A 23,723-nucleotide genomic window follows, 5' to 3' on the forward strand; every position below is an offset into this window, starting at 1 on the left:
CATTGTGATTTCAACCTTTTTTTCTGTAATCAAAAAAATCAACTTTAGAATACTGATACTGCCAGAAAAGGAAACTTCCCATTAACACAATTATACATTCACACGTGTGATCAGAGAGTGTGAATTTCTTTGGACCAGGGCGAGCGTGTTTGTGTATTTAAAGTCAGGAAACACAGTGGTTAACCTCGCTAACAAAAAAAGTAATTTGGGGGACAGTTCCTCTCTTCTCTTTGCCCTTTCCTTACCGAGTATCTCCAGGTTCCATTTTACTCTGCTCCTCTTCCACCTCCCAAACCCCTTTGATCTTCAGTCCAATTAAATTTGTCCTTTCTACAGTGCCAGATAAAACCCAGGCATGATTGGGCCTTCTCATTGTTGCTGGCTGTGGGATAGCATACTCATCTCCATTACAGGTTACTCTCCCATTTGTAAAGTTCCTATGATCTTGATTACTTTTTTTTTTACTCTCCATAAAGGTTATCAACTTTATGACAGTTCTTATTTGTTATTTTCACTTTCTCTGACTTCCTGTGTCCTTTGTATTTCACACATCCGTATATATATGCATTCTTATTCTACTTGTCTCATAATTTATTAGTTCTCTGTACTGAAGATTGACGTTTGAAAGTGATGCCTATAAAAAATGTACCTGACTTGACTGTAAGACTCCACATTTGGTCTATTTCTCTGTACAAAGCCATGGAGACAAAACAAAAACACTATCAACCTGACATGGATCCAAAGTATTGATCAAAACTAAATTGTACAAATTAATGCTTAAGAATAATCTTTTTTTTTACATTGTCTCAGTACCTTCATTTTATTTAGTGCAACGTAATAATGATCAGTGCTGGGGCTAACACATTACTGAGTAACACATTACTGTAATGCCACTGTTCTATTTGTGGTAGCTAGTGATGGATTAGTTACTTTCCAGATTCAATAACGCCGTTACAGTTACTGACAGCACTTGTTACTTTATGTGAAACAGCCGACAACAAGCAGGCAAGGTTACACTAAGGTCAGAGAAATCTATAGCAAGCCAAGACCGTGATTTGTGAAGGTCCAGACCCCAATAATGAAATTCTGTATGTCCATTGTGGCAGATACGAGATCACACAAGAGAAGTGTTGAGCAAAATCGTACTCCTCTAGAGGATCATATTTGGAAGACAGCGTCTCCACCTTTGTTAAAGTTTGTACAGCCACACTTTAGAATTAAACAGGCAGAGAAGGGCATCATCATGGGGAATGTTGCATTAGTTGTTGTTGGGACTAAAAAATATAAACAAAGATAGAACTGTTGGATGTGACATCTGGTGTTTGGAATCATCAGTAGCTCAGTCAGTATTGTTTCCTAACTCTTGGACTTCACTGTCAGTCTGCCAGAACACCTCAGCTCCTCCCTGAAACAGATTGAAGACTCCCTGTACACAAGTCATTTGCGTAAATCCCACTTCTGATAACCCCGGCCCCCCCGACATAAACACACACAGACCTGAGGAACCAAAAAAAAAATCACATAAACCTTGGCTAAGATCCCATACAAACTCTGTAATCGCCCTCTGAGATGTCACAGGGGAAAGCTGTTTAGGGAGATTGTTCATCTGGCTTTTACCATCACACAGGTACACACACACAGTGCACACAAATACACAACTTGCACAAAGCAAAAGGGTCTCGCTGTCAGGCAGCACTCTCACTGTGCCCGCAAGCGCAGAGTCAACTGTTTTATCCACACAGCTGACGGGAACAGCGTTGGATCTTCTTCTTTCCCACTGACACAACAAGAGACATGCAGGGAGGAATACAAAGCCAGAGAAACTGAGGCAAAGGGGGGGAGAGGTACTGATATGGAGGGAAATGAAAAAGGGGAAGGAGACGGAAAGTGAAGGTGGCTGCAGTTGAAGATATCAAGTGCAGGGTGTATATTCTCTACGTCTCTATGTCTCTCACTTTCAAGTTTCTGTCTCAACTCTTTCCTCTTCTTCCTTCTTGTGAAAGCAGAAATTGAAAGTATCTCAACCTCAGACCTGTTGCTTTCCAGTGTTCTTGGTTCAGACAGTTATGGAGACAAGGATGACTGTGTCATCAATTCAGCATCATTTCTACCAAAGCTGTGTTTGAAAGCAGTTTAAAGAGCAGAATAAAAAAAAAGGTAAAATAAGTTCCTCTGGAGCCGAGCAGGCACTGATAATTCATGTAAAAAGGATCTCTCTGATGACTACATCAGTATGATTGTGTGAGAATGAGAAGGTGTTTGCATTCTACTCTACATGTACATGTGGACATGAGTGTGTAAAAATGTGTATGCTTTGATCTCTGACTTTTTCAGGTATTATTATACATTTGTGAGCCAACAAAATCAGCTGAAAAAGCTCAACCGTCCTTCTCCTCCTGCAGATGAAAACCTCTGCTTGACTAAACGAGATTATCAAACAAAAATAAATTAGATGGAGCGCTTGCTTTTATGAATATTAGATTAGAAATTAGGTCACTGCAGGAGGCTTTCCGCAGCACCAAACTCAATTAGATGAAAGACCCTCTCTCAGTCTGCTCCAGATGGACTGAAACAGGAATGTGGTCAAAAACTGAAAAAAGTCAGAGTGTGCTCCTGGCCACACTGGAGACTACATGCACAGACAGAGAGTCACCCACTTACCGGCAGGCTGGAGAGTCAGACTGTATTTCCATGCTGCTGTTGGCACTTTTGACAGTGTTCATGACTTGAGTCCAGGAAAAAAAGTCCCTAAAAACCTCAGTGTTCAGTCTTGTTGTGAGGACAGACTTGACAGCCCTTCATCCATACTCCACACAGTCATTAGAAAAGACAGCAGCGTTTTGTGTATTTTTCTTGTCTACCGGGCAGTTTGGAAAAGAACACTGAATATTCTTAATGTCTGACCGACTTACTGACCCCATTGTTAAAAATAACATGAAGTACATGAGACTCGCAGACTTGCATCCAAAGTCCATCCAATTGATTTTTCTCTAAATACTTTTTTTTTATTGATTGTGAGCCCCTTAAGATAGGTACTTCAATCAATCAATACAATTCACTTATATAGAGCCAAATTAAAACCAAAGTAACACAACATTTCACATATGGTGCTGGTTTTCATTATGATATTATTAACCATGGCACAATATTATTCCACCAATGAGCAATCATTTTGCAACCGTGGTGAGAAAAAAAAACTTTTAACATGCAGAAACCTCAAAGAGAACCAGAATTATTGGTGTAGAGCCATTTGCTGCTGGATTGACTTGAAAACAGTCAAGATGACTTTCCTGTCTGCAAATGAGGCAGGCACATTTAAGGAGTTTGTCCCTAGCTGTTTTTTATGTCATTATGACTCATCCTGGATGCCAACATTACGTTTGATGGCTAACATCTGTGATTTTATGCCAACTGACATTTAGGATGTCATAAATGTCTCCCCATTTGTATCCAGCTCCCTTCAGCTCCAGAGATGTGGTAGAGATTTGAAACCCTTTGAACAAGCAGGCCAAACCCTGTCTGTCCATGGCTCTGGTCCCATATGGTGGCAGCCGGCTGACACATCTCCTGGCTGCTATTTTTCAACATTTGAGTTATCTACCTAGCTGGAAATGTCAAGAAGGCTTTCGTAGGCTTCCTTCTTTCCTTCTGCTCCTGACCACCTGCCTCCTCCATCTCTTGCTTATTTTGTTCAACTAATCTCTCTTCCTCTCCCAGTCTTTCTTACTGTCCAATCATGTTACTCCTCTCTTATCACACCAGCAGGTGTAAAACTATGATATGTCTCTCTCTCTCTCTCTCTCTCTCTCTCTCTCTCTCTCTCTCTCTCTCTCCGTCTCTGGGGGATAGGCTGACATTTGCTCATGCTAAATCTGCTAAACACCTCACACTTGACACAGGAAAGTATCAGTGGCTGCAATCTCACACTTGTTTTCTTAACATATGACTGAATATATTCTAGCTTTTTCACAAATGATGGACACTGAGCTGGCACCAGTTCAGCTGTTTTGCACATGAATTCATGCACCTTGTGTGCACCTGTGTAGGGGTGCATGTTGGACTTCATTTAATACATTTAATTATATACTTACACTTTTTTTTTTTTTCATACAAGACAACAGGATTGTTTCCCCTACTGGGACACACAAGTCCTCCAAACAAAACCCAAAGACTCCCTCTGCACCACACTGTGCAATGCAGGAATGTACAATTCAGTTTAATATGGTAGAATTACTGTGATCCTGACCTCTTCTATGATGAACAATTTGAATTATAAAGGGCCTTTGTATATTCAAGTTACAATCTTAACTTTTACTGTATATAGCTGTATTCAAACTGCAGGCTCAGTTCTGGAGGTTCTGATGTAAAAAGAATCACTGACAAATATAACAGGCTACGAGTCACTTTCATATTTCAGACTGTAAAAGTTTATAAGCTCTATTTGTCATTGGTCTACACATGAATCCAAGCAGCATCCTAGTAATCATTGTTGAATTTAAATGATGTCTTGGAGTTTTTAACAAAAGAGAATCCATTAGAATTATAAATTGGATAATGGGCATTTCTTGGACATTTCATAAAGTAAGGTCAATCCTCTTTGCAAACTTGGTATGTGAGAAAGAAGCTGCACACACAGGGTTGAAAGTGTAACTCTGACCATTAAACTGTCAAACGTGTGACTTATTTCAGATGAGATGCCGTCACCAGCTGCTCCAAAGAGCATTGTTATGCACATGTAGTGGCAAAATCAATTGAAGCTGCATGAGGTAGAAGATATGCAAATCAAATCAGTGGCTTTGTAAACAATGCCAGTAATATGGTAATGCTGTGTTGGGTTTGCCATTATCACAATTAGAGACTTTTAATCCTTTGTTTAAAGAGGTTTACGTGATAATTGCGGGGTATATTCAGTTCTCTGATGTAGCATTAGTCGGTTTATTAAAGGTAAAAGTTACAAAATGGGTTCACTAAAATCCTTTCACATCCTTCCATTCACCAATCAGTTAAGTTTCAATGTCTCCCTCCCTACTACTCATTTTTGTCTTTGCATGTGTGTGTGTGGGCGTGTGTGACAGACAAAGCATGCTCATGTGTCATTGAGAAACTCCATACAGTACAAACGCTGCAGAGATGGAAGGGACATTGTGTGTGCACCTGTGTGTGATTGAATAACAGCCTGGATATGATCTGTTGCATTCCAGGTATGCATGTCCCTGTGGATCAGATCAAAGGGACTAATACAGATGTGCAGGAGTGGGTGTGTACCTGTGAAAGAGGCTCAATGTACATAGTCAGACTGCAGACCATTTCCTTTTTCTACAGAGAAACACACACATGCATTCTGATGATTGTGTTTTTTTTTTTTGTGAGTCCACCTGTGACACAAAGCAATAAGTCCAAAAAGCCAAGAGAAAGTAGCATGTCTGTCACACACAGTGTCCTGCACAAACAATAACATTTATATTCTGGGGCATGACAGAGAGCTATTGACTCCCTGTACCTGGCCTGACAGACCATTCACAATGTCTCCCTGCATGACACCTAATGTTCTGAGAGAACTGAGTGTGTTTGTGTTTGTGAGTCTGAGTGAGTGAAAGCGCCGGAATGAAAGAGAGGGAGGAGAGGAACTTCATGACTGTGTGTGTGTGTAGTCAGGAAAATGTATTTCTGCATTTCTCCTACCTGAGATATTTTGCTGCTTTTGAGGGTCTCAAACACAAACTGCTGTAATCACTTTATCTGACTTTATTTATTTTTTTAGGGCTAGAAACATTGGGCCATATCAATCAAGTAAATGAAATCAGCATAGATATTTTCCTGATGTCTCTAACAAAGAACACAAAAAAGCGACACGCACATTATGAAGTGCAAATAGACACATCTAAATATACACACATTCAAACACTCGAAGAAAAGAATTAGAAGAGATAGAAGAGAATCTGCATGCTTAAAATGACATGAAGTATTTTCAGAATCACAACACAGTGAATGTGAAAACTGAGCCTGCACATGACACACATACACATCTGTACCTAAAGCATGAAAAACACAAAGTACACACATTAAACAGCCGTACTCTCACAGGCACATAAGCATCTTGAAACACTTGCATTGGTAGAAACAGGATTACACCCCACACTTGTGCATTTATTCATGAAAACAAAAACAGCAGCTGAAGCATGAACGTGCACACACTCAACACACATGCATACTAACATGCACACAGTGACATTTGGCAGCCAAATGTGCTGTCAGTGGCATGAGTGTGCGTTGATAAGCCAATCTACTCCAATCTCCCTGAGCTGTGGAGCAGGGGAAGCACAAAATCAATGGGACACACCACTCATAATGTTTTATGAATGCTGAGAGCTACTAGAGTTTTAGGCTATAGGCTATGTGCATGTCACGCTGTGTGCTTCTGCATGTCCATTTCTTTGTGTGCGAGTGTGTGCCTGAAAAAGAGAGAGGTAGAATGATGTCAATATGATTTTCTGGGAGGCTGTCTCCTGATGCCAGCCAGCCTCCAGGCCCCTGGTACCAACCCTTTGTACCCTTGAATACTGACACATTCACTGTGTTCTACATCTATATATGTGTGTGTGTACATGTAGTTACTGTGTTTAATTTGGTTAACTTTTCATCAAATGCTTGTTTTTGCATGCTAATATGTGTGTATAGATGGGAATAAGCTTGTTGCTTTATTTATGTGTTTATTTGAAAAGATAGCTTATGGAAGGACAAACGTGCTGCAGTGGCTCGGAAAGATGTCATTAGAAGAAGAAAGATGCAAATGTGAGGTTCTCCCGCTGTCAGGTGCACATGTGAACAACAAGATGAGGGGAATTTCTGGAGAAGTCCTCCTGAAATTATCTAGATATTTTTAGTAGTGCAGATGTGAAAACAGCTTAAGACACTTTAACAACAAATATCCCACACTTGAATTGTCATGACACTCTGACACTTCTCTTTGCAGCCAGGGAGTTTTTTTTTTCTTTTCTCCATAAGCACAGAATCTCAGAAAAAGCTTTGCTCTAACTTTAAAAAAAAGAGTGATGAGCTCCAAATTGGTTTTCAGCCGCCACATAGAAAGCACCGGAGCTGTGATTTGCAGCTCACACAGGGTTGCGTCCTGTCAGCTAAAGACACACGCGCCCTGTGGATACAGGTTAAAATAGAAGAGGCATGGAGAGGGCGAAGGCAAAAGAGAAGGGGGGTAAGGGGAGGAGTGGGATGGAATGGAAAAAAAGGAATATAAGGCAGACACAAGGACAAGTGACGAGCCATAAATGCTCAAATTTGATACAAAATTGCGATAATACTCACATTATGGAGATATTATTGGTGCATGCTGTTTGCAAATGTGTGCACAAATCCCCAAAAATGTGTATAAAGATAAACTCTCTTTCACTCTCTCTCTGCCTTCCATCACATCTCTGTCTCCACCTTTCTCCTCCTTGTCTCCTTCTCATTTTCCCTCCACTCTGTACTCTCTATACTAACATTCTCATTTTCTCAGCTTTTCCCCCTTTTTCTGTCTTCCCAGACCACATTATCCATCCCCCTCCCACTTCACATTCTCCCTCTGATGCATACTCATCCAAGTTTGAAAAAGTGAAAAACGTTTCCCCTATTCAAACATAGGACATCACAGACCTGCAGTACATCAATTAGACCCTTTCATTCCGATGGCCTCGCACCTTAGCTTAATGAAGATGTTATATTTTCCCTAAATGTGTTTCATGTACTTTAAAAAACACATTCTGTGGAGTGTGTTGCAGCCCTCATGTGTAGAGAGTGATGTTTTTCTTTTTTTGAATACACACTCTCACTCTGACAGTAAGAGAGAGGAGAGACGTTATTCTTGTTTGATGCTCTGCTTTGATGCCGTCACATTTGTTTGTGTCTCATCTCTGTCACCAGCTTCTACCTGCTCATCCACAGATCATGCTGCACCTTCATTACTCACTCTCAGAACTCTGGTATTCCCCTTTGTGTTTCAGAACTCGTTATTGCCTCTCTTTTTACTCTCCCACACTTGTTCAGTCAGTCCCTCCTTTTAACCATGTTTGCTCACTTTCCTTTCCTGCTTGTTTCCACTCTTTTCATCTTGTGTTTCTCATTTTCAGTACAGTGAAATCTATTCCCCCGGTCAGCCTGTTGAATTAAACCCTGTAATGTGCATTCCCTTGCTGGGCTGAAACAGATAACATCCCTTTTCATCATTACAAACATTCATAGTTGTTTACTCTCCAATTAGCATTCAAACTTTTTTTTAAATTCTATATACATGGTGCACTGTGTTTTCACATCCTCACCCCAGGAGCTATGGACAGCCCTGTCTTGTCCAATAAGGGCGGCCTCTGATCCTCTGTATCTCAACAACAAAGGAGTTTGAGCTGAGTTCACAGTTAAACATGAAGCAGAGAAGAAGAAAAAACAGTGTTGAGACTTGTTGAATCACTGGGACACTGTTTGATTCAAGTTCAAAGTGACCAAAAGGAGCTTTCATATCTTTGCTTCTGGTTCTGGTAAAATGACACATAGCTGAGGGTGTTTTGCACAGTGGGAAGTGAGATGTGATAGAACTAACAATCCACACGTATTGTATAACCTGTAGCAGAGTAGGAGGAACAGTCCCACTGTTCTACAGCATGGTGCACATCAATATTCATGGATTAATTAGCTCATGTCAACCTAAGACCTTACTCATATTCTGATGGGTTACGGATGTAAATCACAGCACAAGACTGAGATGTAGAAACAAGCTGTTAACACTTGATGCCACAGCAGAACCAGGCAGGTAAATGAGGTGGAGAGAGGAAATCAGCACAACAATGTTAATATCATTTACAGTCTGTATTTGGCAATCATCATGTTAACACCCATACAAGGTAAAAAACAAAACAAAAACAAACAAATAACACCAAAAATCGTCACCATATGTACAACCTATCCCACCAGTTTTATTTTACATACTGTTGTTACTCTACTGTCCCCATGTTTTTCTTTGTCCTGTTTTCTCATTTACTTATTTCGTCCCTCTTTCTAATTCTTTCGTTTTATTTACTGACCCTTTTCCTTTTGTTTTGTTTGTTTGTTTGTGTTTGTCTAAATCTGCTTGCAAAACTGTATCGTACCACAGTTCCCCCCTCTTGTTTGTATCTCTTTTTTTTTTATTGTGTGTGTATGTACGTTTTGGTGAATAAAAGTTTTTAAAAAAAAAACACTTTATGCGATGACATACTAAACACTTGACTCCTCTCTGGCTATGAAGTCGATGTCTCTCAATCTAAACCAACAGATGTATCCGACTGCACCGTAAGCAAAATCTTACTAAAATCTGGCAATCTCTGATCATTAGCTAATAGGTTAATTCACTGTTGCTGTATGTTGAAGGGCTACAGGTGATAACAGATGTGCTTATAGCTAGGTAGAAGAATAAACCTGTCATGATTATCATTGATGCACACAGCTGGTCAGCATGAAAAATAAAAGCCTTGAAGCCCATGGGAGCGGTTGATTGCATGGTTTCACATGTTCAGTGCATAAGGTTCTGCGTTATAGGGGATCACATGCTGCAAAAGTTTTCAATTTGGAGAAACAGATTGCAAATTTAAAAATATTCCAAATTCATAAACACATTTAAAAGTTCATAAATACCAACAGAAATCTTCTTTAAATGGAAAAGAAGACACCAGAAAGCCAGAACACACATGAACAGCAACTGGCTGCAACAAAAATAATTATTTAAACAAACCAGAAGAACGGTTACAGCAATCAGAATGAAAGTTCACCAACCCTGTAGGGGGCACTAAGTGGAACCCCACAGGATTGAAACACATTATGGAGACAGTTATTCACAAAGGAGATAGTCGGTCTAGAACGATTACATCTCAGCAGCACATTGTAGGCTGTCCCATTGCAAGGTCCTTCAAATGTGGCTGACATATAAACAGTGATGGGAATAACGGCGTTATAAATAACGGTGTTACTAACGGCGTTACTTTTTTCAGTAACGAGTAATCTAATTGATTACTCTTCTCTTATTATAACGCAGTTACCGTTACTGCCAAAAAATGCGGCGCGTTACTATGACTGAAGCTGTTTTTCATCAGACCAACTAGATCTCTAAGCCGAGCGGCAAAGATATTTCTTACTGTTCTTCCTCTTTGGTGAGTGCGGACACGAGACAACCGCATAAATGATGACGATTGGCTGAGGTAGAGTAAAAATTTCATGGTGAGCCAATCAGAGGTAGTGTTGGGCGGGTGTTGTTTACACAAATTCGAAAGCATGCATAGTCGAACACACAACAACACAAATGAGTCAACGAGAAACAGGAATGGCGAGCCCAAATAATCCAACAGTAGCCTTCTTTAAGTGGAAGTATAGCCATTACTTTTCCTTCCAAGAAATGAAAGGAACGAGTGTAATCGTGAAATGCACATTATGCCCTGGAGTCAAAAGCCTACAGTCTATGCTCTCCACGTCGGTGTCGAGCAATTCAAACTTATTGAAACATCTTTCAACGCTACATGCTTCCACGAAATTAGTGGCCAAGAAGACCCCCGAAGGAGAAGGAGACAGTGCCACAAAACCTAAGCAACCGAAGCTTGATTTTACGGCCCCACCACCACCACACATTTTGTCTCAGGCCGAGCTAAACAAACTGGTAGCCAGGTATGTTGTGGAGGATATGCTGCCATTATCGATGGTTGAGTCGGAGTCATTCAGCGCACTAGTTGCCAAAATACCGGTCAGAGCAGGGGTCGGCCTGCCATGTAGAAAGACGTTCGTGAACTATATAGACGCCCAACATGCTCAAATGAATGTCGAGCTCAAACAGACATTTGAGAAATTAGAATATTTGTCTACCACAGCAGACAAAACATCTATTATGTCATTTTTACGGATCCACTATATAAACATAGTAATTATAATATCTACAATAATACATGACATTTGATTGGAGGCTAGTCTCACTTTGTCCCACAGCAACATTAAAATAGTTTAGATTTGTGTACACTGTTTCTGTTAATTATTGATTGTATTAAGTGTCCATTTCATTATAATATTCAGATTTATCATAAATAATTGAACATGCACATGTATTTTAAGTTCTGTTAAAGAGGGGTGGAGGTGGGGTCCAAATTCTTTGACACATTTGAGCATTTAAAAATTTACTTGAAAGTAACGAAATAGTTACTTTCCAAAGTAACTAGTTACTTTTATAATTTGTTACTCAGTAACTACTTAAGTTACTTTTTGGGAGAAGTAACTAGTAACTGTAACTAATTACTTTTTTAAAGTAACTTGCCCAACACTGCATATAAATCCTTCTTTCCCTCGGCAATGAAAAATCCATCCAACGCATCCTGTGTAGCCCAAAACATCATGACATATATTTTTCACTCTTTAATAATCTGTAGACAAGACCATCAACTTTCAGTTCAACCCAAGCAGTCTACCCAGGCTGCATCCTTCGAGGGATGCTATCTCTGAATTGAGACAGATAATAATTCAGTGAGATATTTGCCACTGGTATTGCAAGGTCTTCATGCCTACAGGGTTGCATACAGCTAAGGCATGAAAAACAGTAGTCTGAAGCTTTTGTGCTTATTACAAATTTGCACCAAGGTTTTTTTTTTGTTTTTATGTGTGAGTTTTTGTGGGTATTTAGCTCTCCATTTATCCCCAAATAGCTCCATAATTTCTCTCCCTCTTAGACTCTTTGCTGTGATAAATATGGATCATAACAGCGGAAGGCAAATTAAGCTGTTGTTTTTGTGCACTGTATCATAATTGTTTTTGGATATTCTTTTATTCACAAGTGTTTTCCCTCTGCCATTGACCCTGATTCATTACCTCTTATACAGAATTTCTGCAAATACTCCAAAACACATTAATCTCCTGGAAGTTTTTGTAACTATACCAGAGCCATTTTCGCTTTTTGCCTAGATGTAGGCATGTACCTTTAAATGTATGCCATCTGCAATTCAAAATTGTGCTTATATAAACAAATGTAGGGCAAATAATGTAAGCTGAGTGTGCCACTAATGACCCATTCTGCAGTAACAAGCAAATACTGTGTTACTGGAGCCATTTGTTTTTATCTGTGTCTTGTCTTTATCACATACACACATAAATGCACACACTCTTAATCTCCTATAAGGGCTTAATGTGTGCATTTGCCAGAGGCACACCTTGTCAACATGCAAGGCAGACGACTGCTTGGGGGACCCCGAGGGCTGACAAACTTTAAAACCACAGCAGTGGCTCAGAATTTGCGATGACAGTAGGAAATCTCCGCAACGGGTCCCCATCTGACTGCACTCACATGCTGTGCTGCTAAGCGACGCATGCATTAATACTGTAAAAAAAAAAAAAGGACAATAAAATGAACATAAAGTAGAATAGAAAACAGTTTTATTGTTGTGATGAACTACTGGTTGTAGTGGACCCCTGTGATTTATTGTTTTACTTGGCACACACAGATCGTTTTAAATATTCCTGTTGTATATGTAGATAATCATAAAGCAATCATTGTTTTTGATAAAAAGCAATGGTGGGAATGGTAGGGCACTTAACCCTCTATTACTGTATGTTCACACACACTCACTCTCACATACACATACACACAGAGCCACAATCAGGCCTTGTTCGACTCGTTCACCACTCAGGTTCACAATCTGACAATACAATCTCTACAACAGAAGAAGTGTTATTTTCATTTTATGAAATCAATGTTCATATTTTCCAGATTTTCTATAGCTCTGGTTATAGCTGCAAAATGAAAAACAGTTACCTCGTCAAGTGCAACAGCTGTAAAGGACTTGTATGTTTTCATTAACAACCATCATTTTATTGGCTCATCTAGAAATCAATTCAACCAACTCAATGCATCCGAACGTTCTTACTCCTGATAGGCTGTATAGTATATCTCACAGAAGTGCTTCTATCTGAGTGCTACTTCACATTGACAACACTGTCCTAATAAGAGATGTACTATAGAGGGAAATATGTTCTTCAAAGATATCATTACTTTTCTATAAAGCAAGAAAAAACACTTGTTGTTCTTTTAAAGTACACATGAATGACAATTTCTACACTGATTACTAAATGTTCTGGTGAAAAATATTCACAAGGAAACAATATTTAAATAAAATGTATTCTACCATGCACATGTGTAACACAAGCATGTAGTTCTATTTTAAAGGCACTTTGTAATTGGACAGGCTGTAAAAAGGACATGATCCACTTTCCCTGAACAGGACTGAGTGCAGCTGCATGCTGAGACAGATGTGCACTACTCTGTTGGGGTTGTATCAAGTCAACTTTGGTTATATTCTTTAATAATTATATTTAATTATTAATAATATAAATAAAATATCATTAAACTATGTTTAATCTCGTTTTGGGGCACCAACCTGTATTCAGGTAAATATAACCAAAATATCCCTCAAATCAGTCTCAAATTAGTTATTTAATTACTAATATTATTAATAATTAATAACTATATTTAATAAATTGAAGGCGTGAAATCCGTACACAAAGCCCTCACACCCAGCTTATATCACAATGCAAATACACCAGTAACCACAAACAACTGCTCTCTTAAATTATAACAGAATTTATTTAAACCAAAAAAAATCAATGAACTTAATCAAACAGTTCACACAGTGTGTGTGTGTGTGTGTGTGTGTGTGTGTGTGTGTGTGTGTGTGTGTGTGTGTGTGTGTGTGTGTGTGTGTGTGTGTGTGTGTGTGTGTGTGGCCTATGTGCGTAATGGCACGGTGGTGGAGTTAGTCTCCAGATGTACGTTTACATGGGAATATGTGTGTGTGTCTGTTCGTAGAAGGGGGATAAAAGAGGATAGAAGAAGATAAAAGAGAAATGCGTGCCTGAAGAGGCCGGATCACAGTCCGAATCCCGCGCCACAACTCGGAGTAATTCCCTTCATTCACAGAAACAAACCAATGGCAGAATTCAAGTTACTACGGCTTACACTGGCCTTTCTGATCAGAAGAGTAATACCCGATTATAACGCTGTTACACTAAACACATATAGTACGCAGCGGTACGTTTCTGATAATCTGGTATAGTCTGATGCTCTCCGAGAAACTGAGATGCGTTCACTGGACAATCCGAGTTTGGGATTTAGAACACTGCCGGCCGCTGATTACCTGCACTTGAAGTCAGCGCGTGGAAAGAGAGAGAACAATGGAACTCTTGGAGCTTTGTAGCCTGGCCTGCTCCATGGGGGGTCTACCTCAGGTCCCCTCCAATGAGGAGAGAGAGGTTCCGGTCCCCCCTTACTTCACGCATTGGTTTGAAGTACCGCAGGGGATTCTGGGATTAAGAGTCCTTTTAGGCCTCTTTGTGATCTCAGTGAATAACTCAAATGAGGCTTCTCAGAGGTGCAGGCCCAAGTCCATTGTTTGACTGTCCTAAGCCTGCGTGGCCCAACAACTCTGATATTAATGTAAGATATTATATGTGTTTATTAATAGATATTATCCTCTCAACAAGGCCCCCACATGTATGACACCATGTTTATGCACAGACTCACTCACACAGATGACTGTGATAGTGTAAATGAATTATTATACATAGAGTATGTCAGTCCCAAATGTTTAAGTTTCACCAATTAGACCTCAAAGAAACACATGGCTGGCAGTAATGGATTTGACTTGTTTTGCTCTTTTTTTCATTCATGTGATAAAAAATCCTCTCAAACTTTCCCCTCTGTGTCTTGAGCCACTGCAGTGACTTCACAGGACTTGAACGTCAGCCTTTTAAATGTCACTTCACTCCATTCCAGATAAAAAATTGCTGAGTGTGAATAATGAGGAGGATGAATTGAAATAGATAAAAGAGGACGTTTCCCTGAAGGGTCGTTGAAGTCTCCTGTGGTACAACTTGAGAGGCTACTGCTGCTATAAAAGTTTCAGAGTAATGTGATGAACAGGAACACAGAGCCTCATTCACCTTTATCTTCCTAAGATTTACTGTAATTTATATGTCATTAAGAATGTTCTTAAGAGTATAAGGGGACACAACGCTGTTCTTAAACTGCTGAATTGTTTGCACCTGTGTTCTTAAGCTAGCTAGCTAGTTTAGCTAGTTCCAGTGCAGCTGTCGAGAATCAACATGAAACCTTCAAATGTTGGTTTTAGATACATTTCTTTCTAGGTTTGGCTGGTGACCAAATGCTTCTGGTGGGACTTAATGTCGAGTCACTGAGTGAGTGATGCATGAAGAGGAGTCCAACATGAATGAGGTTGAAAAGGTGTCCTCATACAAGCATCATGTCAAATTACACACATGTACTTGTAACGAGTCAGTGAAGTAAAGTGGTAAACATGATCACACACAGACACTAAAATGGTGACTTAGCTCTGGGTGGTGTGTGAGGTTTTCTAGCAGAGTCAGAGTGAGGCTGTCTTCACTCAATCAGCACTACTCCCCTGTGAGCGGAGGGGTGAGAAGGTGCTTAATGTTCACAGCCTGAGAAATGGGCTCTTAAAGCTCTATTCCCTCCGTCTAAAAGTGTGTGAGTGTGTGTGTATTCCAGTCTTTCCCTGTCTGTAAAATTTAACTCAGTGCAGGGGAATATTTTAAATCCCAGTGATGATTTAGTGAAGTGCTGAAATGGTTGGATGCTTATATATTCCTTGTTTTTTAAGAGCACTTTTGTGCTAATTTAGTATGGAAAGTTATCAGCACAAAATCTCCTGGAAGTGTCCCTCATTCTTTGGATAAAGAAGTGTGTGAGGCAGAGAAAAGATTTTTGCTCCCCTTGTAGTCAGTATTTTGGAGCTCCTCAGCAGGTTGAGGCAGTTAATGAGAGACTGAACTGAGGAAAACAACATGGGCACATGGCTACAGGTGTACAACAGAGAATGAAACTGTGCCAGCTTTAGACAATAATAGACGATTGGAAATGTTTCATTTTATCGCGTTCAAGGTGCAGAAGGCAAGACTACCTATGAATTTTGGGGAAAAGGCAAAACAAAACAGGAGCTATGATGTCAGCTCTGAACCCAATTAATCTACTTTTAAACATTTCCTGAAACATACAAAGCTTCGGAGGAAAGCCTGTAACCTTACTTATTGATTCTTGTGAACTCGTCAATAAGAGGAGGATCAGTCTATGGAAGATATGTAGACACACACAAAAAAAATCTAAATCACATTACATAAAATATCAAAATTGTAAGATGGCACAGTATACGTTCCTCATTCAGCCAGTCTGGTTTAGTGCAAATCCAAATAAAAAATCCATTTAGCCGGCATGCCTCCAGCAGGGCTCGGTTCTGGTCTTAACCTCTAGTGGGAGGCTTGATTGACAGCGACGCTCCAAAATGTTAATTCTGGGAGAAAGTGTCAAGAAGAGGTTAGCCATCGGACATGAAAAAATCTCTCCCATTGATTCAAATGTTTCATGTCCAGAAGGGGCCTCTTACCAATTGCTGTATTCCAAAGAGCACTTTAAGGGCACGATCAAGCTTGCTCATGGAAAGTTTATTTCAGACGTTTAAATTAGTTTTTAATTGTTCATAATCTGTCATTAACTCAACTTCTTTAAATGGTTGTTGAAACTATATGTCCAAACCCAGCAGTGTTCTTGTGATTACACAAAAAACTACAACAATCACCTCGCTGTAAAATAAGCTTTTGGCACTTACTTTGTTTCCTAAATAAGCCAGTGTCACGCATTCTCATCATTGAACTGTACAAACAGATGGCGGTCATGATGCCTCCCAAACTGGAGCTAAATAAACTTGACTTCTGGTGACTGTCTGCATTATAGAAAACCAAAAATAAAATGGTTTGTGTCATTTAATTGAGGTCTTAACGTATCTTATATCGTATATATCCAAGTGTTTAATTTCCTAAGACGTTTAGTTATTTAGGTATCTCATGCTTTATAAAGGGGTATAATGCCATGATTGAAAGCTGGATTGTTGTAGTAGCTGCAGTGCTAATTGCAATTTCATCTGGAAATTCAATTAGTTGATTAGTAATAAAACATTTATTTTTTTGTGTGTGTACAAACAAAAGCACTGACAGAAACACAAATCTCTCTGTGGCCCTTTGTTCTGTACATGTGTCAATACAAACAAAAAACCAGCCAGCCAAGACTGATTTCCCATGCTTCTGTTAGGAAGAGACACGTACACAAATACACACACACACACACACACACACACACACACACACACACACACACACAAACGATTGGACAGACTCTGGGCTGGTCTGAAACAGAGTCCTTGCCAAAAAAAGCAAACACCAGAAAATAGCTTTGACTTGTTGTTGCTCAGTATCTGGAGATCTGTTCTCCGGAAAGGCCTGTCTCCGTCTGTCAAAACAGACATACAAACACAAAGTTACACACATGTACACACAGATAGATGCACAAACAGACACAGAGAAATGTGGCAAATGCACATTCAGGAAATTAAATGCAGCCTGGGAGAAAAAGAAAATGAGTGAGGATACAGAAAAGTAAATAATGGGCGTGGGAATCTTGTGTACATGGCTGGTGATGTGTGTGAGACAGTTCAGACAACAGGGACATTCATTGATTTCTGTAGTGCTGTGTACAGTATGTCTTGTTCTTTCTTGAATGACGGCAGCCTTGGAGGTCCAGACAACTTACAAAGAGACACACTGGCATCAAGCTTCCCTCATTATTTTTGTTTTCTAGTTTCCCCCTCATTGCTTTTCCTCCACTGATCTCATGAAGTCCTAAAATTTGATGACAGCTCTGCACTGTTTTGATTTTCACCCAGAATTTTACTTTACCAGCAATGAAACCATTCAAACACATCATTATCAGTTTTTTACAAAGTTATGCATCTACCCAGAGAACACTCAGAACAGATATAAATGTTTTTTGGTTTGAATCCAGAAAAGACTCCAGAGTTATTTTTTTTTTTTCTGATGCAATCCTGCAGTAAACATTTAAAGTCATTTGAATGTTCGATGAATCTACTTCAGTTTTAGGCTTGAACTTTGAGAGAAGTACACAATCAATAAAAAAACAAATGCTGACACGTTGAGTTAAAACTGAGAAGTAACCTCAGGCACTTTGTGGCCTTCATGGGTTTGAATTACCCCTCTTCTTGATTAAACAAAACGTCAAAGTGTCTAAGCTCTTAAGTTGCCTAACACTTGAACAAACAGACAGCAAAATAAATGGTCACAGTTGCACTAACGAGACACACACATACACAAATACCCAATTACTCACTGGTTTACTGGTTAACGGTTTGACTTCTGAGTAGAAGGAATGAAATGGTTGATTAGGCAGACTTTTGCGAGTTCTTCAGTTTTTTCCATTCCTCCTCTTCATCCTCCTTTTCTCTTCCTTATTCTGCCTCATGCCCTCCACTCTGCATAGTAATGTCTTTGAATTGAGCTGTTCATTCAGCCAAGCACAGAGAAGTGACAAATAGGAGGAAGAACACAAAAGAGAAATCCGAGAAAGAAGCTAGAAAATCAGGTCAGGGGGATTGAGTTTTTTGGGTGGAGCCAAAATCAGTTTTGTTCCGTCTCTCTCTCTTTCTGTCTCTCTCTCTCGTACCTTTACGTGGGGTGAGGGATAGAAAGTGCCAACTGGACAAAAAAAGGTAAAGTCTGTCATAAATTCAGCCAAATCGTCTCTAGGTAGACAGAACTTAGCGGTGCATGTTTTATGATTCATATTTTATTTCCATCCAAAAAACGAGCTTACGGTCGATATAGGGTACTTTGGTGTGTGGGCGGTTGTGTGTATGCACATTTTGTGCTGCAAATCCTGAGCCAGGACCACAGGCAATTTGGAAAGAGATGTATATGACAAATGTGCAATAGATATGATGAGTAGGAGGATTCAGAGGATTGGATTTTTTTTTCTTCTTCAAATTGTTTTGACCAGTTTATTATTTTCGCCATGACGATACCTAAACAATTTATCAGTCAGTTTGGAGCTGACCTGGAAGGCAGGGTTTATAATAACCATTCAAACCGTGTGACAGCCCTCACCTATGATCATGAGCTTTGTATAGAGACTGAATGTTTTAGATTTTGGATTCAAGGAGCCTAATCTAGATGGGTTTGCTTAGGCTTCACGACAGGATGAAGAGGTCAGACATCCGTAGAGAGCTTAGAGTAGACTAAAGCTTTGCATTGCAAGGGGACAGTTGAGTTGGCTTGCACATCTGATAAGATGTTATTGTTCATAGGAAGGTCAAATTGGGATGACATCCCGGATGACACTGGAGGAATTATACTGTATATCCCATCCCTGGTCAGGATCCCCAAGGAGGATCTGGAAACGTTCAGAGAGAAACATCTTGGCTCTCCATCTGCCTCAGAGGAGATCCATATCTACTAAGCAATTCAACTTATATTCAAATAGCATGAGATAAATGGAGAACAAATGGTTATCATCTCTTTTAATCTTACTTTTTTATTGTTGTATTGTTGTAGTATTCCAGAACAGCAAAAAGCCAATCAGCTCCTTTTGTTTTTCAGTGGACCAGGGCTATTACATTTGGCAGACCTGATAAATGGAAGACTTTAGGCTGGTATATAATCAAGTCCCTACCACTTAGTATATGATGTTGTCTTTGGGTTTTCAGCTGACTATGCACTCATTTTGTGTCATTTGTGTTTTTTTGTTTTTTTTGCCATGCTGTTTCTCCACTTTAGGCGGGTTGTTCTGTAAAGAGGAGAACACAATGTTTTGATGCGATTTTGCACAAAGTCCCATCTGGTATCTCATAAGTTGTTTTTTTTTCGTTTTTTTTGCACACTGCAGTTCAGTAAATAAATCAAAAGACATTGGACCATTTTGCCAAGGAGTGTTTTGTACATATTTGTTTTGTTTGCAGACAATACAGTGTGATGCTTTCTTGGAGGCTGTGATTTAAAAGACTGCACTAAGTAAATGTGTAGAACACAATGCTAAGAAGGCATGGGACTGTAAACCTCATGACAAGCCTCAGTGAATCTCCAGGGTCCCCAAAATCAGCTTAAATATGAAGCGATGTGAACAGGCAGTGTCTGACATGTACTGTGAGCTGAAAACAAGAGACAGTTTCTGCTTCCATTCCCTGCAGTCAGAGAGTCTTATGGCAGGCATATTAGATATTTAGACTCATTTTGCATGTATTACGACTCACTCTGCACCTTAGGGCAGGATGTGGTGAGCCGAAAAAATACACATGCTTTAAGTCCCAAAGCTAATTGTATGACTGCAGGCTTGATGTGTTTAACTTAAATGTGTGTGTGTTTACAGGCTGGGAACTCCAACTCAGAGAGCTCAGTCCGCCATGAGCTGCAGCAGGGAATCGTTCCACACTTCCTGTGGCTCGTCCCGCTGGACTGGAGCGAGGAAGGACGGATCGGTCTGTGCATAGAAGTGTACGGCTGCTCCTACTGTGAGTGGAGACACACACACACACACACCAAAGATATAGTCACCAACCATGTCTGCAACAACTCACGCTTGATATAACTAAACTGCCTTTTTTTGTTGCCTGGATTATGTTTACCAACGATCCTTTAAGAGTGAAATAAAACGTTGATGTGCAAAACTGGAGGCATCAGGTGAAAGGCAGCGCTGAAGGCAGAAAAAAGTACTTTTTCCTTAATAGGCAAAACATTTAAATGTAAGGAAATGAAGGTTTTTTGGTTAAAGTTGGTGAAAGATTGTTGTGATCTTATTTCATTAAACATTAAAAAAAAACACTGAGTTATGCTTTTCTTGCTTGACTAAAAGTGATAATTGTATTACAAGACCGCCTTTTCTGCAGTCCTCTGATACTTTTTCATGATGTTTCTCGGATCTAGTCAAGTGGTATTGAGTTTTTCTTTCTTCATCAAGAGGTACTTTTGTATATGAATCAAACTCAAAGTCAGTGTTCAATATGCAGACACACACTCACACACTGTCTCTCTCTTGTACCACCCAGGGAACTGACTCCCACAGCCTCTTTGCTCTCATCTTATTAAAGGCTGCCAAATTGATTTTGATAACAATTTTCAATTAAGCCTCTGAATAAATTACAGTAATAAGTGACACACATACATCCTTCATTCTGGAGATGGGATTGCACTTTGTGTGCATACGTCTGTGAGAGTGTGTGTGTGTGTGTGTGTGAGAATACTAGGACATAATTTAATTCCAGTCAATCCTCACCTCTTGGATTATATTTCATTTTGATTTCCCTTGTTCGTTTCATTCCCATGTTAGAAGAAAAGCAAGTCACTGCTAATAAAGACAAGAGGCGGTGGAAACACAGAGATGCACAAATGCACAAAGCAATGAAACAGATATATCCAGTCAGCAAGTTTAAAGAACTTGTCCCCTCTAATGAAGACATTAGACACCCACAAACTACATAATTAACTTCTAATTGGCTACATGTGGCTTCAATAAAGTCAACTTGTTTCTGTCACTGTTTTCTGACCATAGTAACATCTACCCCTTTATTTGCTAACAGTGTCACCTGTGTGGGACAGTTTCTTCAAGATACATTTTATATTTAGCAACTAACGTTTCAATATGATAGTAAAGAAGACAAAATCATAGACAGAGCTCTAGTCTATAGTAGAATCTTTGCGGCAGGTTTCAATCAGCTCAGGGCCTGCTTTGATCCTTTCACAATTTATAATGTTATCATCTTAAAATGCAGTATAAAAGACGCTATTGAAACAAGTCTGAACTATATATATTTTTCAGCTGTAGTGAGAGAAATGTCGTGATGCTGGCTGTCGAGAAAACAGAAAAACTGTCAGTTTGGCAGGGCTGAGTAACACAGTCTGTACCCGCAAAGTGTTTTCAGAATTGGATGCGAGTTGACTTTTCAAAACAGAAGAAAATAAGAATTTAGTTTGATGAATGTACTTTTTGTCACCATCAATTTGTGTGTCAATAGTTTAATAAAATAAAATGTAAGTATATTTAAGATTGGCAACACTGGACTGCCCTAAGTTTAGATTAGATTTGTTTCTCTGCAGCAGCTTCTCCACCAACTTGTCAGTCTTCAAACAGTGTCAGGTATAAACAGTTGTGAATGTTGCTGCGATGGGTCTGTTCAGATTCAGTATCTGCTGGCTGTAATAACCATCTGAGTTCATCACCTAAACAGCAGATGAACACAAAGCTTACACTTTAAATACTAGTGATAACACAGACAGACAGAGACACTTACATGCACACACATCCTCCGGGCTTTGAGTGTCATTTTTCAGACTTGTCTGTCAGCCGTGTTTTGAAGCCTGCGGCGCTCATGATGACGCCGTCACTGCTCCTTTCTTCAGCATTCGGTCTGAAAGTGAGAACTCACATTTTGTCTGTTCATCTTCACTTCTCAACTCTCAAGTTCTGTTAGAATCAACTTCTTCTAAATGTTTTCCTGCTTTCCCGATCCAGTCATGACAGAGACAAGAAGTAACGTGTTGTGCGTTGACAGAGAAGAGAGGAGGGAAGAAGAACTCAGAAAAGACAAGTAATAGGAGGAGAGGGAGGCAGATAAATATAGATGTCGTGTTCCCAGCATAATCACCAAATATGTTGGTTGTAGATGATAATTCTAGGTTTGTAAATGTATGATAATTAAATGCAACACCATATTACCATATAACTCATCTAGGACTGTGTTATATAAAGGCTTCTGTGTGCATGCTCATTTCCATTTTGATTTACACAGGATTAACAGAAAATCAATTATTTCATAAATGAGTCATGGAATAGTAGAGCTGAATGTGACTGAAAGAAACAGAGGGAGGAGATTTTCTACACAAACACAATTATTCTCCTGCAGGAATCATCCTTAAGACAGACCAAATCCTACCTGACTTCAACCTTTGGCCGGTTTATGTAAGTTATAGTCTAAAGCTGTCGTCTGAATGATTTAGTGTCATCGTCAGCTGTCGAGCCGAAATGTATTTAAGTAAGTAAGTCATTTGTTCCTAGATTGCTTGGATGTCTTCTTAAGTGGATGAAACTGTGAGTGACCTGCTTTGGTGCTAACAGTCTCCTAATTGACTGTTTTTCCACATGTTGCCGTGGATACAATCAAGCATTCTAACTCCAACCAGCCAGTTGTGCTTGATTTAACACGCTGTAGGGCTCACCTTTCTTCGGCTTATTAACCAAACAAAACACTTGCCGGCTCCTTGTGATACATCTATGGGTAAGCTAATGTCAGCAAGAGCTGTGCAATTCATGTCATAAAAGGTGGCTCAGAACCCTGTGCTCGCTCCTGCCTCAATGGAACACTTTCTGAAGTGCAGCTTATCTGGATTCACAAGTTCCCCAAGACCACAGGAAAACTAAAAGATCACTCAGGCATAAATAGAACATACAAACAACAGGTTACTCCCCCCCCCCCCCCCACAAGCTTGGCTTGCATGAACTTTTAAAATTAATAAATCACAATTTGATTATTCCAAAATCATGACCCATCACTAATCTTTGTAAACTATTCATCCTCTGTGGTAGCTTGGTTTCCTCTGTCTTCACAGTGCTTTGATACCACACAGGACATTAGATGTTGGTTTTACACTGGGCTATAAACCTCATCCATAAAACTCCCATAATTACTGTTGGTAATGAAATGCTTCAGCTAAAAAAAGTTTAGCTAAAAGAACTTAAAAACAGGAAATTGATCCAGGAATGCATAATGGGAATGAAAAGCACCTGTGGGTTACAGAGTTTGTGCATA

General features: G+C 39.6%; 1 long non-coding RNA gene across 1 annotated transcript in view; it reads left to right on the forward strand.

Annotated features, from left to right (window-relative positions):
* LOC109981986 (uncharacterized) overlaps positions 1-23,723 on the forward strand; it is a 44,845-nt gene that overhangs the window by 16,908 nt on the left and 4,214 nt on the right. Inside the window, exon 2 of the long non-coding RNA XR_003808480.2 lies at positions 20,291-20,432. This is a non-coding gene — a long non-coding RNA (uncharacterized lncRNA). The remainder of the gene's footprint in view (positions 1-20,290; positions 20,433-23,723) is intronic.

Source organism: Labrus bergylta, chromosome 20 (genome assembly GCF_963930695.1).
Source record: "Labrus bergylta chromosome 20, fLabBer1.1, whole genome shotgun sequence".
In the NCBI taxonomy this organism is placed as follows: Eukaryota; Metazoa; Chordata; class Actinopteri; order Labriformes; family Labridae; genus Labrus; species Labrus bergylta.